The 18,973-nt window shown below is 44.4% G+C and overlaps 1 protein-coding gene across 2 annotated transcripts in view; it reads left to right on the top strand.

The window, feature by feature from the left end:
• LOC109852101 (prolyl 4-hydroxylase subunit alpha-2) overlaps positions 1–18,973 on the top strand; it is an 88,036-nt gene that overhangs the window by 17,904 nt on the left and 51,159 nt on the right. Inside the window, exon 2 of one of the 2 annotated variants that reach the window (XM_020422939.1) lies at positions 7,743–7,813. The exons of the other annotated variant lie outside the window; for it this stretch is intronic. The gene's annotated coding sequence lies outside the window, so the exon portion shown is untranslated. The remainder of the gene's footprint in view (positions 1–7,742; positions 7,814–18,973) is intronic. 2 annotated transcript variants of the gene reach the window in all.

Raw genomic sequence — 18,973 nt, forward strand, 5'->3', positions numbered from 1 at the left:
TATAATATATATTTATAACATATATTTATATAATATATTATATATTTATTATATATTAATATTCTACTTTATATTGTATTATATATATTATATATATACTACAGTTAGGTCACTGACCTCGGCCGCGCGACTTTAGCGGGGTCACTGACCACGGTCGCGTGACCGCGGCGGGGTCACTGACCTCGACCGCGCGGCCTTGGTGGGGGAGGGTCAATGACCTCGGCCGCGCGGCCTTGGCGGGGTCACTGACCTCGGCCGCGCGGCCTTGGTGAGGGAGGGTCACTGACCGCGGCCGCGCGGCCTTGGTGGGGGGGTCACTGACCTCGGCCGCACGTGCGCGGTGAGGACACTGACTTTACGTGATTACGAGATATATATTATATATATAAATATAGAATAATATATATAATATATATTATATTCTTTTGTTTTATTTTTTTTCCTGTCACGTGTCGCTACTTTAGTCACGTTCTTAAAGACACGTGATTTTACTTATTTTTGACATCTCTTATATGTACATCATGTGTATTATATGGTTTTTAAGACGTATATACTAGCTGTCATCGCGGTGACGGGTTAAGTTTGCTGACACAACACGATAAAATAAAGACAACAATAGCGTGCGCGTAGCGTGTATTGTGCTAGTCCGTACAAAAAGTATGAATCATAATAAGAAATCACATCTATACGGGATATTGCAGCAGAGGCGTGTTTTCAGAATATGTTAAAAATCAAGTTACGAGCAACTGCGTTGTCGAGAGTCGAAGTTTTATTTTTAGATAAAACAAGTTTCCTTCGCAGAAATTTGTTCTTTATTTTATGACTTTCTCAAAAAGAACGAGAGAGGGAGAGAGAGAGAGAGGATCTACTTCGGAACTCAAACATCCCGTGCTTTAGCAAGACGCGCGCGATATTACCGATTTCGCAAAGCGACGGCGCTTCGCTGATGAACCGTTCTCTTCCGTGCGCGAACACGGAGAAAACAGCGGAATAAGTTTCTTCCCGAAGTTTTCCAATATTTCGTCGGTTCCAGGGGGCAATAAGAATGGTGTCCACGTGGACCTTGCTCGGAATGAAATATGCGACTCCGGTCTCTTGCTCTCTCAACCTCTGCGGGAGAGAAGGCGCGTGGGAAGTGTGGAACCTCCATCTGCGGTTTGGAGACCACTGCGACGCAACGTGCACCCACCACTACTGTGTTTGCCGCTACTTCTGCGTGCTTTTGTTTTATCTTTCTTTCTAAAGTGGCTACCGCAATGTTGCAAACTTGCGCTTTTTGACAGATTCATCGACGCCACCAATTGCACTCGCCATCTCATTTCTCTTCACATTTACGAAGAAGAAAATCTTTCTCTCTCTTTCTCTCTCTCTCTTTTCCTCTCTTTCAATTTCTCCGCGATAATTAAGCCACGGAGCTTCGCTCCGACCTTGTGTTGCACAATTACGCTTGAAAAAATCTCGCTTTTACATTTCGCGTGTATACACGTGCGCGGACAGGCTTCCGTTATTACGCGTTTCATTACATCTCATCTTGTTTTTCGCGCGAAATGCGATCAACGATTTTAATTAAAACGCCGCGGAGATAAATGTCTTTTTAATGTTGAATATAATTAGGGGCGCAACATATTGTGTGTCTCTTCCCATTCTTCCCGCGTGTAACGTTGCATATTATTTACCTTTCACACTTTGCGACGTAAGCGAAGTATTTTAATTAGTTCGCGATCCAGCGCGTGAGGCACGTCTCACGCGCGCAACGGGGGTTGGGGAGGCGTTGGCCCCACTTATTTACCGCACGTCAGGACGCATCGTGTGCACTTTGCACGCGGATGCGCGCGTGTAGCGAATTAATCACCCCCTTCCCGACCCGACTGCGATCTTGAGAATTATACGGATATTTATAGCGCAACCGATTCTGATGCAAATGAGATGGAGAAGGAGGAGGGATCTTCTATCCCGATAAAGTCGTTTGCCCCCGTTTACCGTGGGTGCACCACTTTAAATTATCTGACTTGTTCTCTCTCTCTCTCTCTCTCTCTCTCTCTCTCTCTCTCTCTCTCTCTCTCTCTCTATCTATCTCGATAAACGATAAACCTTTCGCTCTTATTGGCCGGTACCGGGAAAATCGACAGTGAAAATACTTTATCGCAGGCGCGTTGTGTTTAAAAATCCTTAGCGCGCGAGCGGTTGTCGGTCGCGGCCGATAACTTTGTTCTCCAGTAACTTGAAAACTCTATCAGTGCTTTTAATCAACGGTACTCTCTCTCTTTCTCGTTTCTCTCTTTCTCTCTCTCTTTCTCTCTCTCGACTGATTAAAATCGTAATTTAAAATCACCGAATTGTCGAAACACGTTACACCCTTGTTATCGCGCGGTGCTTATTTAACTTCACATTCCGGGAAAGTTTGGCGTACCGACGCATCGCGCGCCGCGATACTCGCGTCCGCGCGGTAATTTCGGTTTGACGCCGCGCACAGTTTACGCATATGGGAAACCGATTGAGGTACAATTTACGGAGAGACCCGTTGTATTCGTTGCCACATTGTTTCGCCACGTCGTTTTCCCAATTAGACGCGACCGATGAAATTCGTCGTGCGAGCGACAATAATTTCGTTGCTGGCTCACGAGCTAGCTTCCAGTCGCTGGGGACCTTCGTTAAATTGCACGACGTCTAGAGACTGAGTGAGTGAGTGAGCGAGAGAGAGAGAGAGAGAGAGAGAGAGAGAGAGAAAGAGAGGAAGAGGAGCGAGAGAGAGAGACGTGCGGCAACTTAATTAATTGCCACGACGGCAAAATAAATCGTTTCACGATCATAGGGTAGGGAATCACAGGTAGGTTTTTCTCGCGCAAAGACGAACAGAATGAGAGCGGTGGAAATTTCAACAAACGGTAATTACGTGATGTATTAAAATCCATAAAGTATTCGGAGAGAGCTCTGAATTTTATTTCTTGCCTCTGAACGGCAATCCCACACAATATACGCGATTTATGGCTGGACGAGTTTGCCTTTTTCATTTTTCCTATTTCATACGTCTACCTCATTTGTACATACAAATGGAAGTCTGATCTTTTTTTTTTTCGCTCTTTTACTTCTCGAATCTTTCTTTTTTCTTTCTCTCCCTCTCTCTATCTCTATCTATCTATCTCTCTCTCTCTCTCCGCCTATCCATTCTTTTGCGGATATTTATTTTTCCTCGCGTTTGCCTGATCCACGCAGTCATTATTCAACCGCCCCAATTTCCGGCCACCACTCACGAACAAATGAAAATATTTGCCCGGGAGATTTTCAGGCTTGATTGCTGAATTTCTCCTCATCGGCTTCTTTTTTTTTTTTTTTCTTTTTCATCGCGGTGTACCGTAATACTCGCGATTTATTCTTGACGCATGATATTACACGGTTTCGAAAAAGGTGAAGTGGATAGATAAAATATTGCCGCGCGAAAACTCTCTTTCTCTCGCGCACGCGAACTGAAGGTGAGTTAGAAGAAAAAGCAGACATTCCATTTATATATATAAAGTAACTCAATTCGCCAGAATCATTTTTTCCGCCGCAGACGTTTTTTCACTTACAGACGGCTCGTCGCGAAAAATTGAAGAAATTTTTGACGTTAAACCGATAACCATCTTACGTCGATCTTTTGCAAGCAAAAAGTATAACTTCGAAAGAAATTTCAATTTGATTGCAACAAAAATTGTTTTTGTTAAAATTAAACAAATTTAATAATACATCTGCGAAATGTTTTATTCGCATCGTCGCGCGCGCAAAATAAATCAGCGGTCGTACGCAGACGTACTTAAATGACGCGCGAAGAACGCAAAATGGCGCGGAGGTAATCGGCACTGTCCGTTGATAGGAGTCGAGCGTGTGGATCGAGTTTAGCATCAAACGAGGGTCTGTAATCCTAACTCGCTTCAGTCCGGGTCGAAGGATCTCGCGGTAATCCACGGCTAGGATCGAGCTTAAATCGCTTCTCGTGACACTAGCTGAACAATCCACGGCGCCTGGGCTCAGCAGCATCCTAGACAGACCCTGCTAGCTCGACCGTAAAGGACCACTCGAGCACCGTAAATCCATCGTCGCGCTTGATCCTGATAGCGAAGTCCTCGGCATTATCCTTCCGGAGCACGTGGCGTTTTTTCTCTCTTTCTCTTTCTTGAAGAACAACTTGGGAACGATGATAAAAATCGATCGCGGCTTACTTAGATGGAACGGATGTAGATGAATTTATTAAATAATACGCGATGAAGCCTCTTTCCGCGCGCGCGCGCGAAAAATCCTGTCGTAATTAATATTTATTGTAATATAAAACGATTGTTCTTACTTGGCATTGCCAAGTAAGTAGACTGTAGCAAGATCGAGAGCTCAAGTTTCAAGTAAATAAAGTTCGTCGCGTCTTGTAAACGTGCTCGAGCTCTCGTTCGCGTTCAATCTCTTCGTCGTCGTTTCTGTCTCCTTCTCTCTCTCTCTCTTTCTCTCTCGTCCTCTTCTCTATCATCTTTGTCATTCTCCGCTCCTTCTGCCTTCTTGTAATCGTATATAAGCCCGGAGTTCCTTGCTTTCTCTCTCTCTCTCTCTCTCTCTCTCTCTGTGGACGAAACTCGATCGCGTGCAATCGATAATTCTAACGTGAAATCGAGCTTTTAGGAAGACCCGGGGGTTGCGAAACGAAGAAGGGCTCGAGTGATTTGGTCGACGGGAGCTTTTTAAAATTAACCTCGGTTTACAAGCTCCCGACGGGAAAGAGAAGCGGAAATGTGAGCTTAATCGTAGCGAATAGCCGCGGATTTTCTTCCCCTCCCTCATAACCGCGTATGAATACGCGCGCACGGAGCACGGATATGCGCATGATATATATCGGGTTATTCAGATCCCCTGTAACCTTAAAAAAAAAATTGCGCACGTGTTCGTCGAACTTTTGATATGCCTTTCACTCTGAATATGACGAGCATGAGTTTGCTCTTTTCCTCTCTTCTCACTCCTTCCCTGACATGTGCAAATTTATCTTGGAAATAATTCTCCGCGCTTGATGTTAACGAGATCTCTATTAATGATTCATTATGTTAATCAGAAACGTGCATTCATTGCATTACGTTAATTACAACAACTCTTTTTTATGTAAACGTGGAAACAACTCTTCAGTATGTAAAAGTGGTCGTTTTAAAAGAATATTTATTCGTTCGTCAATGAATATCAGAGCTCTCTCTCTCTCTCTCTCTTTCCGGTTTTCAAACAGCAATATCTCTGATAAAAGTTTTATATGTACGCTGTTTTTTTTTTTTTTTTTTTTGTCACTAATATTTTAATAATATGCGCTGCAATTTACGTGCGCATTGTGAGAATTTATTTATTCCCCATCATCTTTACAAGCACGTACCGTCTTGATTCGAAATCGCCACGGGTCTTTGCCTTCCGGAGTTTCGAATCGGGCGAGCGATCGCGAACAATCAATAATCCCGCTCCTCCCGTGAAATCGAGCACGAGCTTGTGAGCCCTCCGGCTCGTTTCGTTCGTCTGGAACTTTAAAAATTAACTTCGCCGCGCGCTTGTGAACGGAGGAAGGAACGAACGAACGAACGAACGAACGAACGAACGAACGGACGGAAAATAGATACAGGGACACTCTCTTCGTCGGCGTCACCGTCGATTTTCCGGCAATTCAGACTGGAAAACTCCTCGAAGCTTGCGCTCGTGGCGCGCTCGCTCGCTCGCTCGCCCTCTCGTCGATACTTGGACGTCGTAAATCTTGCAACAGAGAAAATGCCTCCTTTTTCGCCCCCCCCCCCCCCCGGCCTTCGTCGTTCCTTCGCTCCGGGAGCAAACGAACGGCGGAAAAAAAGAGAAAGAAAAACGAAAAGAAGCGGAAAGAGAAGCTCGCGAAACGTTCTCGCGCTTGACGACGCCGACGTATTTATACAGTTGTAAAATTCTGTCGGCCGAATCGTGGGGGTGCGTCAAAAGGCAAACGCAATTGGAAAAACGTCCCGATGTTATCGTTTCGCGCGCAGCGCGGAAGTTTCTGTAAATCAGCGATTCTCTTCAAAGTTTCGCGATGGGAAAACTCTTTTTTTTTTCTCCGTGCGCAGACAAAACTCGTTCGATCGAGGCGCCGATGTCGAACCCGCGGGAATTTGTTCGGTAATTAAGTTCTTTTCCGTTTTGATGAGAAATCCGCGCGCGCTCTCGTCGAAAAGAACGCGAAAAAAAAAACGCGTTTGTACAAAACATCGTATACAATCGCGCGCATTGTCATCCAAAAGTGGTCTGAAACTTGGACATAACTCCGGTTTTCGCGATGGCGCGTAACGACGACGGGAAACGGCGCGCTAAATTAGTGGCCAAATAGCGTTCATTGTTGGCACACACGCTTGGATCCGATTTGCGCGGCCTGTTAGGCTGCGGGCTTAACCGCCAGGTATTGACAATGGCCGGAAACAAAGGCCGCGGCCATTGTGACGCCCACCGTCCGGTCGCATATCGGTGGCGATATAGAGATTCCATCCCCTTGCGCCTCGGCGCGGCGGCTACTTGGAATCGGTGAAAGAAAAGAGAGGAAACGGCGGTTAATTTCCCATGGAGGTAACCGATTGCCGCGGAAAAATAGTGAGAGAACCAGACGCGCGGTATATATCACATCCGGTCGACGCCGGCCGCCGCTGACTGGTCCCCGGAGGCTGCTGCGCCGCGCAGCGTTGCGCTGAAACACACACGCGATGTTTTGCTCTTTCTCTCTTCCCGGTCCTATGCCTGAGCGCCAGACTACATTCACTTTCGAGGGTTATCAGGAGGTCCCGCGGGACCGACGGAGAGAAAGAGAGGTGGAGAGAGGGTCCCGCTTTGTCCAGCGGATCCCATATTTCAAGGGACCTCGTTGAAAAGCCCTGTACCGTACGTGGAGTGCGCGCGTACACACCGTTCGCGTGTATATAACCGTCGTATGTTTTCTCTCCCTCTCTCCGTCTCTCTCTCTCTCTCTCTCTCTCTCTCTTGCTCTTCTTCTCTCGTTTTTTCTTTCCTCTCTCTCTCTCTCTCTTTCGTTCTGGCCAAGGTAAGGGGTGCAACATTGACAAATGTTCTTCCCACCCGAGTTCCACCCTCCCGTTCTTTTTGCCCTCTTTTTCCTTTCTTCTTTACCACCTAGATACGTGTTATACGACGGTGGCAGGCAGACGCACCTCTATCCCCTAACTTGCGTTTTGTACTGACGCGTTCTTCCGCGTCGATTTTAGTCGCGCGCGGTCCCGATGAATAAGCGCGCGCAATCTTATCGCGCGGGAATTCTAATGTCCGCGTGAACGTCGCGTTTCTGTCTGTGGGAGGGGAAAACAAAACGTAGCGAAAGGGAGAAAAGAAGGATATTCTGCACACGGAACCATGACGGTGCTCGCGAAAAAGTAATTAGAAGCGCACGTGCGTCGTTTTTGTCGAGAGAGAGAGAGAGAGGCGCTTAGGGGATTTCCTTGAATGTATTGGGATAATTTGCTTTTTATTCGGGAGTGGGGCGTTACGCCCGACAGGTTCCGTTGCTCTTCCCCCATTTGTTACGAGAAAAAAAAAAAACCCCCCGATATGCAAATCTTACATGTCGTGTATTCAATCTACTCGTTTGGTTCTCATTAATTGAAGAATAACGCGCGCCAAGAGCAGAGCTTTCGAATTCGATAATTAATTGTTGTACCAGCGCAGCGGAGAAGAAAGCGAGAACAGACAACGACATTGTGTGCGATTTTTTTCTTTTTCTCTTTCAGGACTCCCCCGTTCTCTTTTTGGAAGCGGCGCGGGGAAGGGAGGAAAATATCTAGACGGTCACAAAAGCGAGGTACGTGCTTTTATTTATAATGTAAGCGCCGCGCAAGCGCCTTTTAGACGTGGAACAACAAACTTCTCGAAAAAAATCCTCGGATTTATTTACGTGCGATTTAAATTATCCACCGTATAATATCCGTGCCGCTGTGTGAACACGGGGATTCGGCGCGGCGCCAAATAATAATAGCACAAACAGGCGCAGTGAAAAAGTGGATACCAAACTTCCCGTCGAGAAAGAAGCGAGCGTTGAAGTTAAAACCGCGGATTCCGCGGGTGCACCGCGTATTAATCAACGTAGCAATCAACGTATCGATTTATCGGGGCGGTAAACACGCCATTTCGCCGATCGTTTTGCATGCGAGCGTGGACGGAGAGAAGAGGGAGGAGGGGAGAGAGTGAAAGTAGTTTTATTTCTCTCTCCCGCGGTGCTCGCCGGATGGAAAAACGTTTCGCGTTGCTTTTGCACCACCAATTTAACTTGGCGCATTCCATTACCGGGAGCATACAGTTCCTGTTTTCCTCCATACCGAAGGCCCCGGGCTCGTAATTTCGGATTTTAACGGCCGTATAATCGTTGACGGTAACGACGCCGCGGGATAATAAATATTATCTCACCGACAGCACCTCTCCGTGTACACCACCCTCTTCCTCCTCCTCCTCCTCCTCCTCCTGCTGCTTTTCCTCTTCCTCCTCCCCGCGTGTAATTTCTGCCGCGCTGTGTGCCTCTTCCCTCTTCCCCCTGGCTTTTGCTCGAGCATCGATACAGTTATCTCTGTTTGTTCACGCACGTCCGGTTGAACTTGGCACGCCGTGCTTTAATTCGCACAGGAAACTTGCCAATCCCGCCGCGCGATATTTCGCGTGAAGCATCCGACCCGATGCGAAATAAAACCCGTCGAGGAAGCTGTAATGAATGGTCGAGGGTACGCGAGAGCGATGCGTGTGTTCACACACTCTCGTTGTGCTAACACTTAAGCGAGACCCGAGTATATATCTACAATTTGTAAACTCCGGCATAATTTGTACTGAATTAATTGATACGTTAAATCGTAGTGACCGATTTCGAAAGTAAAAATTAATTTCCGAGAATTAATCAGATCACGTACCTACGTGTATTATATAAATAATATATATCAAGGACGAATTGATATTGATCAAGCTTTGGAATTATATCCGGTAAATGTGTGTGGCCACCTATCCCTTCCGATCTATCTATTCTCGCTGTTTACCAGAACACACGCGCCCATCAAAACGCAACGCATCGTTCGCGCGACCGCGCCATATAACTAATGCAAAATCGATAGTTCATTTCGCGAACCTCCCGCAAGAACGGTTTTTGTTGGCTTTGCCGGAGGAGGACACACAGAGAGGTGTAAATTAGAGTGCGCTCCCGTAATTGGATGAAATGCGATATCGGATCAAATGTAGTAGTATCGGCGGGAGCAGCAGCAGCAGCTGCGGCAGAGGCAAGCGAGTGCATCAGCACCCGGTTGTTTCGCATTGCGTTGTTTACCGCCGTTCGATCCGTCACTTTAATATGCGTAATCGAGTGATGTAACGGTCGAAAGTCATCCCCGACCGGGTTTTCGACGTACGGGGCGGGGAAAATACGGGGCTAGCGCTGCTTGCCGCGCCCGGAGAACTATCTAATTTGTCGAAATAATCGGTAATTACTTGCCGACTCATGCGGCAGCAATTGCACTATTGCGTAATATTAATCGGAATGAAACACAGAGATGAAACACGGGAGAAGTCTCCGTAATTGACTAACCGCCGGATTGACCAAAAAAAAAAAGAAAAAAAAATAGTTTCCCTCCTTCCTTTCCCCCCGCCCAAATAACTCTGCGGCGTTGTTTGTTTTAAATAATGATCGTAATTAAACGTCGTGACAACAAATTATAAAGCTCGTGAAAATGTTCAATTAAATATCGGGGTCGATACGAACCAATACGCCAGACGTGCGTGCCGCGTGTGCAAATATTATATATTTTTAGAAAGATAAATTAAATATTTTACATATGTGTGAGATGAAAACCAAGCATCCCGTGTATTTCGAATTTTCGAATTGAATTTGATTCGAATCTCCGTGTGTGTTAATTTACACGTTTAAAACAAAAGTATACATTTACGCGTATACCGTCCGACATATTGGCTCGTACCGACTCTAATATATTTGTTTAAAAAAAAAAAAAAAAAAAAAAGCAAAATCGTCGATTTTGCGTGCGCACGAAGTAATCGATGTAATCTCGACGGTCGAGAGAGTCCACCGAAATTTGTAAATTACAGGAGATTCCTCTTCCGCATCTTGAATTGACGGAACGCGCGTGGTGACGAACGGAATAGCGAAACGGAATTTTCAATCTCGGGGAGAGCGTCGAATAACACGCGGACGCGTCCGATTTCTTTCAAATTCCTTTTTTTTTTTCTTTCTTTTTCTCTCCCGACTTCAACGTGATCGGAAAGATGAGGCAAAGATTATGTTATGCTGGCACCACACGTGCCTGAGAGAGAGAGAGAGAGAGAGAGAGAAGAGCACGAAGACGATACGCACGGAAAGCAGATTACGATAACGCGTGTTTCTTGCGCACGCACGCTCACGCGGCGCGGGATCGCGAGGGTATGTCGTTTCGAAGAAGCGTTGTGAGAGAAATGTGAACGACCGAAAAGAGACGCGGCGCTGAATTCACAAGCGCGCGCGATCACGTGTCTCGCGACAAGAAGAACATTTTCGTCGAGAAAATTCCGCGAATAATTCGAGCGATAATTATTCGATTTTTGTGTATCACAATTAGTGTTTTTAAAAGGCTCGGTATAAAAACACTCTCTCGAACGATATTATGCCATTAAATTACTTCGCGAGAGCATACGCGCGAACGTTATTCCCCGAGTATATCCTCGCGCTCATATCATTTTCACGATGCAAAATCAGATACGAGTCGCGCGCGCATCGTTTTGCGTTTTATTCTATCGAGCGCATAATGTTTGTTTTTGAATTTTATTGCATGATTTATCGCATCTCTTACACCGTAGATTACTCGATAGATTTATTGTTACATATTATTATTGTTGTTTTGTTATTATTTTTATATTTTATTGTTTTATTTTGTGTGTTACAATCTCGCGTCCTATATTTGACAATAGAAAGCATTCTCTTTTCGGATCTCTTCGGAAGGAGGCTTGGATGACGACCGTCGAGCGATAAATTAATCCAATCGTTGCACCCACGCGGCGGTTTCCTCCGCGCTTTGAGTCTCGTATGCTCGCTTGCCACGTAGCTTCGCGCGTTATGTTACGCTTATGTGCGGCAACACGCGTCGTCTCTTTGTCGTAAAATTTCTCCTCGTTTGGCGGAGTAACCTTGCGCGATAATATTTCTTGAAATATCTACTGAGGCTCCAGGTCACTCACTATACGTAAAAGTGGATACGCTTGGAAAGTATCTACTTTCTGCAATTTCTGCTTCTCTTTTATTTAATAAATTATTATTGTTTTAAGAAAATTTATTAAAATTTTCAAGCAAGAAAATTCTCGAAGCAAAGAAGAAATATTGATTTTCTCGAAAAGAATGCGACGGGGATCTCTGCAAACTGCATACTTTCTACCAGAAACCATCTCTGACGCGACGTTTAGCGATAAAATAAAAAGTATTAGAAATTGCGGGCTAGACGATATGTATCGGTATTGCACTTTCGTGCGATTCCTCTCTCGATCGCGGTGGTGGGGTGGTCGGAAGTTAATATTCGTGAGAGAGTCTCGTTGGCCGATTAGCGATAGAGTTTCCACGAGGTAGAATAAAGAGAAGCCGGCATTCTCCCGGGATCGCGAGCTATTTTCCGCCTGGATGTCCATTCGCCGCCGATGTTACCCGCGCGCGCTTCTCAGCACATTCATTCGTATTCCGCCGCTGTCGGAAACTTCGCGATAATTCGATGTCTCGACGACTGCTACAACAGCAGCAACGGTCTCCGTCATCATCGTCGGACCAAAGCGGCCTACGTGACTTCCACGTCGCTTCCCACTATATTCCGCCTCCGTCCTCTGCCCCGATTCTTCTCTCCTCTTCGCCTGACACAGTATCGTAGTAATATTACGTAAAGCCCTAGACCGCCGCGCGCGCGCGCGCCGTATTATACTATATACATTTTCTTTGACGATGGTAATGCCAGACGAGGTAAGCGGGATAATAGCATCTTGTAAACCATTGACGAGGAAATGTCTATTGCACATTTTTACACAAAAGCCATCTTCTTAATAAAATAAAAAATGAAATAAAATAAAATCGCGCTATGTCGATTAAATGAGTATTTGAATGAAAAAGTAAAAAAACGCGCGCGCCGTTGATGGTTCCCTATAGAAACGAAATAAAGTTTGTTCCTTCTCTTTATACCACAAAAGAAGATATATGTAATATTTTCAACGCTCTCTCTCTCTTTCTCTCTGGTACATTTTATATTATAAATTATTCTGCTTTTATACTTGTTCTCATTTTTAACGATTCGTCGCGCACCTCACATATAACAAGTACCTACTTTATATTGCTCTTTTCGCGACTCGCCGCCGCGTCGCGGCTAATTTCAAACTCCGTTTCATCTGGCACACTCGTGAAAAATGAGCTATGTGTTTTTTTATTTATAAAAGGAAATTGATTGTGTTAGCGTACGAGGAACTAAATATTAAAAAACTTGTTAATTGCGCCTTTCGCTCCGCTCCGCTCTTTTTCCACATTCGCTGCCACACGACTAAGTGCCTTGTGTGTGACTATCTACAAAGTCAGTCCCGGCACCCGCCCCGCGGTCTTAACGTACGGGGCACTTTGCGACAAGAAATTTTGTTACAGCACGGCACAAAATGGCACGCTGAAAGCACTCAATTTGAGAAGAAAAAGAAAAAGATTCTCCAGCGCGCGCTGTACTTTTATTCCTCTCTCCCGAACTGTTGTTTTGTTCAATGCAATTTTTCAGCGAATATAAGTTTTCCGAAGAGCGAGGCAAATCCTTCGATTTCCGTAAGTTCGCGCGAGAATGTAATACCGTGCTTTTTTTAATGAGTGCATTAACCTCATTATCACATAGTACAAGAGAATAATTAAGTGCATTAAGTTCGTGTAGTTGTTTTACTCCGCTTAGTTAAAACGTATATATTCTATTCAAAATGCTCCGCGCGAATAAAAGCAACGCGAACGAAATCACAAAGTGATTCATATATAATGAAGGAATTTTCATTTAACGAACTTTTTAGTTTTTTTTTTTTTTTTTTTTTTTTTTCGATATTCGGCGATGGGATCGGTGAAGCGTAGCGTATTTCAACGAAAAAAACATAGAATATGAAAGGTAATAATTAGATGCCTGCCAATATAGATATCCCATTTTTCTCTCCCGCTTTTAGCGGGGTTTTGTCTGACTCACGACACACGAATGTATTAAAAGTATCGGATGAATGAAAAGAGCGGCAAAATATCCGCTGCATTTAAACCGAATATTAAAAACTTGGCGGCTCGCCGAAAGAGAGAAATCGAGAGAGAGAGAGAGAGAGAGAAAGAGAGAGATATATAGATGGATAGATAAAAAGAGAGGATTAAAATTGATTTTAACTTTTTTCTCCGCGCATGTCGCGATAAATATGAGGTTTATGCGGAAATCAGCATGTGAGAAAAAAACTACGCACAAGAATTGTAATTTTACGTTTGTCTGTTGCTTTCATATTTTTTCATTAGCGAAACGTATATTTACTCTTTCCGTTCGATTGAATGCTCAGAACTTGAAAGATTTTTCAAAAAACAGTAAACAGTAATACACGGGTTTTTTTCAACGGGAATCTCACAAACAGAGTGGCGAGTGTGCTATAGACCGATGTCAAAAAAAAAAAAAAAAAAAAAGCAAAAAAAGAAACTATTTTTCTATTTACTAAATTGCACAGAAGAGAATATTTGAACGCATGTGTTGTCAACGATAATTTTTCAAACGGAGTTCGCGATACATACGTTTTAATTGGCTTTTCGCGCCGACAACCAGCGCGCGTACGCTACGTCAGCTCGATTAAAATACGGTTTTTACAAAATGGTTACGAGATTTTTACAAAGTAGATATGAGCTTTCAAGGTTTTTTTTTTAATCACACGCAGAAAATGTGGCGACGGCGTCGCGCGCGATATCGAAAAAATATTTTTTTATCTGTTTTTAAATCGAGTGTGCGGAACGTGCGCGGCAACGATAATTCTTCGCGATACTCTTTTTTCCAAATGGCTTTTCGCGCTGATTTACCGCTCGCGCATGTGTGTGTGCATGTGTGTGTGTGTGTGTGTATGCGCGCGCGCTTGCGTGTGTTGTATGGCCACATGCGAATTTCAGTCACCGAGAGAGCGTGGAATCTCGCGGAAGAGACGGGAGGAAGAGACGGAGGATCTTTGCTCTCGATTTATCGGGGTCAGAGATATCGATAAGACGCGAGCCGCGACAAGAATAACAGCGCCCGGAGGTCGTGTACGCGATTGTGAAAGTAACGCGATCAGATTCGATTTGACTAACGGTTCCTCCGCGGCATTACCGGAATTTACAGAACACACGTGATATATATAGTACATATATATATATATACAAGCACGCGCGCTCGCGCGTTCTCCGGGAACAGAAATCATTTCGATTTATGAAGGTTAGTCCTCACTCTTGACGTCCTTATCGGATCTTTCTGGGAATTAAAGAACAGATAAATGACCTGATTTCCATAGCGAGGCGGCTATAAACTTCTGCGCCGCCAAGTTCTTTAAAAATCTTGTAGCCTCCATCAAGCGAGAAATGATTCCACTTAAAAAACTTTTTCTGTCATTCTTTCAGAAAGTATAATAGTTTGCGCGCACGAGATTTTTCACGTATTTTAATTCGTGAAACATTTCAACTTTATATTTTTGTTTTCGTTTTTAATGCGAAAAGCGAAATATCTCTTGTAACATTTTTTTTTTTTTTTTTTTGATGATATACCGCGATGTATTCTGTGAAAGAGTAAATTCAGAAGCGCGCGCACGATGCTTACAATATTCAAATATTCAAATCGCAAACTGCATGATGAATTAATTCTGGGAAAAGGGATGAGTAGATAAATGAAGAAAAGAGATTGATGCTGCGTCCGCGTGTATAATCCGCCGACTAAGTGTGATTGTCGTTTCTTTCTTCTTTTTTTCTTTTTTTTTTTTTTTTTCGTTCTCCCTTCCCTTTCCCCGCGCTGCAAACACGTCCGTCGAAATTCCGCGGTCTGGACCTCTCGGCCCGATGCATAAAAACTCGTTTCATGAATTTTTATGAACTTTAGCCGGTAACACAAAACGACCGGAGTCGTCACGTCGAAAACGCGAGGAGATGTGGGAAGGTTAGTTAGTTGTCCGTCTCGTCGTTCTCCGCGCTACGCATCGCGACAATTTCGAGGATCGCCGATGCGGAAAATGAGTTTCCGCGCTACCGGAAGTGACGTTGCACTCTAGACACTCGTGTTCGAGGAAACTCGAAAGAAAGAGCGGCGCGCGGCGCGACCGCGCTTCGGTTACTTTGTATGTGTTATCGTCCGAAGGAGATGTGTCTCTAACTCTTTGTTTTATCTCCAATTCTCTCTCTATTTCTCTCTCTCTCTCTCTCTCTCTCTCTCTCTTTTTTCTGTTTCTTATTTATCTTTATCGCGCGTTCTCTCGCGACACTTCTCTGGAGGGACGAAAAACCCTAGAGATAGGGGGAAGAGAGAAAAGACGAGCGAGGAGGAGCGCGCGCGTGGAGCGGGGAGATCTGGACTCCGAGCATTAAAACTTTGAAAATAACGGAGTTCCTTTTAGTGTTTTGGGAGCTTTACGGAAGTCCGACCACCGCCCGGGAGCTCGCGCTAGGTATCCTCCGCCTCGTACACTGCCGGGGATTTGCTGGCAAAGAAGAAAATCCGAGTTTTCGGATATTAACTTGCCGTTTTTACTGTCCGGAATGTTGCCGCTAACGCTTTCGTAGTTGCGCGGCTTTGCGACGGGATTCTTGACACGTTCGGGTGATCCCCCGCGACCACGAACAACAATATGGCTAAACCGCGACGAGCGACAGAAGCTCGTAAATTCGAGTAATCGCGTTCCATCATGCGAAGCGACGTGCGCGACCATTGTGAATTTATATTTCACGACATTAAGACGAAAAACCGTCTCGCGTGAATGTCGCGGTGTTCCCGAGAGAGAAACGTTAGATATGTTTAGTTTGAATTATATTAACGCCGATGATATCTACGGTCTACGATTTAATTCTTTTTTCTAATGGCATTTCTCTCCGAGAGAGATTCGAAATCATCATTCGATAAGCCGCGCAATCATATCGGAGTCGCGAATCGCAGCCAGAGTTCTGTACAAAAGATGAGAAAGTACCTCACGCGTGTCGCGGTCGTTGATGAATTCGACGCGCTTAGAAATTCAGCATGGTTTTTTTTTTTTTTTTTTTTTTGTTTTTTTTATCGGTCGTAGATCTTCCGCGCTATCGCATAATGTCCCGAGTGCATTGACAAACGATCCCCAGATACGCCGCTTCTCCCTCTACATCCCCGTCACGAGGGTGAATATTGCCGGTCGAATTCCCCGTGCCGGACGCTCATATTCGCAAGAGAGGAGAAATGTGCGAACGAGAGGATTTCACAATTTGAAAATCTGGATTGACGATTGATAGAGAAAAGGAGCGACGACTGCGCCTGCGGTTGAGATTCGTCTGGGAGAGGAGGGGGCAGATGGCGGCGCGCGGATAATAAATTGGACGCGCGAATGGCGCCAATTCAGCATTTTATGCAGGTTGCCAACATGGGACGGAAAAGAGAGAGAGAGCCATAGAGAGAATCATAGAATCATAGAATCATAGAATTTCAAACGGAAAGTGCGCGCGCAATGATCATGCTTATTTCATCATTTTGCTGCTAATACTGGGGGATATACATACGCGAACGTGTGTTCGAGAATTCCTCTGATTTTAATATAGATTAGATTTTTATGCGGCGAGAAATATGTGTGTGAAAAATTGATCAGATTTTTCAAGCAAAAACGCGCGCAAATTATTTGCACGAGCAAATTTGTTTAAATTGGATAAATCTGTTTGCACGAAAAGACGCAATTGAATTTGTCAAATTTCAAATCGATTTTAATAACATGTGGAAAGAATTTTAGATCGCGTGAAAAAAAAAAAAAACTTTATTCGATTTTCAAGAATGCGGAAGGAATATTTTCCGTTAATGAAAAAACGATTGTAAAACGAGACTGACTTTGGTGAGAAATTTTTAACGAGACGTGAGGATGTAAAATATTAGAAGACATAAAAAAGAAAAAAATATCATCTTTTTAAGAATATAATCATTCAAGCGCGCGCGAGGAAGAAAGAAGAAAATCGTAAGAAGAATAAAGAACTCCATCTGGACGGAAAGATCTGATTTATTTGCCTTCACCTTTCGCGTCTGCGGGCTCAGACCTCGGTAGGTCTATTAATCAGTCGTAAGAACCAGGAGAGTTTGGACGAAGGCTCATCGCGCGCCTCCGTCCAAATTTAAGACGAACAACGAGAAGGAACAGACGCCGCGCCAGCACCACCCGGAGAATTGTTCCATTCTCCTTCTCTCTCTCTTTTTTTCTCGGCAAAGCCGTCTCTCCACTTACCTAATTTACCTTCTTATCCGTCGGATTTTTTCTTTTCTTTTTTTTTTTTTTTTTATTAAAATATCCCACGCCCAGAAGTTTCCACCTATCGGAAATCGTTACCGGCATTCGTGCCAATCATGATGGCATTTCATTTGTGCTACATGTATAATTAACGCGAATTTACACATCAACGCATGGATAATTTCGTCTTTTATTTTGTCATGAAATTTTCGCGGAATCAAAGCGAAATTAAAACTTCAGTATTGGTTAATATTGACATCAAAGCGTAATTAAAAGTTTAATATCAGATCGGGCAAAAGAGTTTGAAAATCGCGTATCTGTGTGTTAAAAGGACAAGCGCAGAGAAACGTGCATCTTGCACGCCTGTGTGTGTGTGTGTGTATATGCGCGCGAATTTATTGCCTCCCCATATACAATCTGATGGCGTGCTACGCGCGAAAGGAACAGCGACTATCGCTATCATTTGATCCAGCAATGGATTCGCTTTAATTAACAATATAATTCCCATTGTCGGGACTTTCAATGGAGCGTGACTGGAGAGTGCAGCGGCGCGTTGCACTTTGCGGCGAGGGATTGAGGGCTCGCGAACGGGTCGCTCGTAGATCCGCAACCTAACCGGTTCGGCAACGAGATCGCGGCACGAAAATCCGCGATAAATCTTTCGCGGCCCGTCTGAATGCCGGAACACGCACGAGGAGCAGTCATTTCCGGTGGAATACACCGTGGCAAGTCGTTTTCGTCGGCAATCTCGGAATGGTCGATAGGAGGGCGATATCGATTCGCCGATGCGACGCGACGTCAGGATCACGAAAGGATCCTCGTTATCAACATACGGGCGTGCAGATCGCTGTCATAATAACACTCCTGATAACGGCTCGCCCGGACAAATTCGAACGGTTTGCGCGTAAGAATCGAGGTCGAACCGATACAAAAAAAAACAAAAAAAAAAAACGAAAAAAAAAAGATATCTGCTCGAAACAGACGTGGAAAATATTTTCTAGTCTTTATATCTCGGTGTAAAAAGAAATCTTTTTCAATGTTTCTCGAAATTGTTGTAAATGCTACGAAACGAAAACGCACTTGTTAACAATATTTTCACTTTTAGACAAATGTCACATAAAACAAATAAATTACGATACAAAATGTGAAATAATTCACATTCAGCTTCTTGAAAACAAAATATTGGTTTCTCAGAACATTACTTTAGCTGCTTAGTTACCGTTTTACCCTTCAATTTACACGATGTTTGCTCAATAATTTTAGTCTGGTATTGATTCAACGACGTCCCTTTCGACGACGTTCTTTATAATACGATTTTGCGTGAGTGTGCGAAATGGCTTTCTTTTCGTCAGCTCGTTCTCCACAATTCCCCTCGTCAATACGGTCGATGAGAGCGCACTTGGAAAACGCCTCCCTTAACCGTCGTTATTATTTATTAGCGCGCGAGAGAGAAAGAGAGGCGAATCGCGCGTGGGTCAAGCCTCGTCGAAAATATTCACGGATTGCGGAACGTCGTCGTCGTCGT

This window comes from Pseudomyrmex gracilis, unplaced genomic scaffold (genome assembly GCF_002006095.1).
Source record: "Pseudomyrmex gracilis isolate BER0280 unplaced genomic scaffold, ASM200609v1 scaffold_24, whole genome shotgun sequence".
Classification (NCBI taxonomy): domain Eukaryota; kingdom Metazoa; phylum Arthropoda; class Insecta; order Hymenoptera; family Formicidae; genus Pseudomyrmex; species Pseudomyrmex gracilis.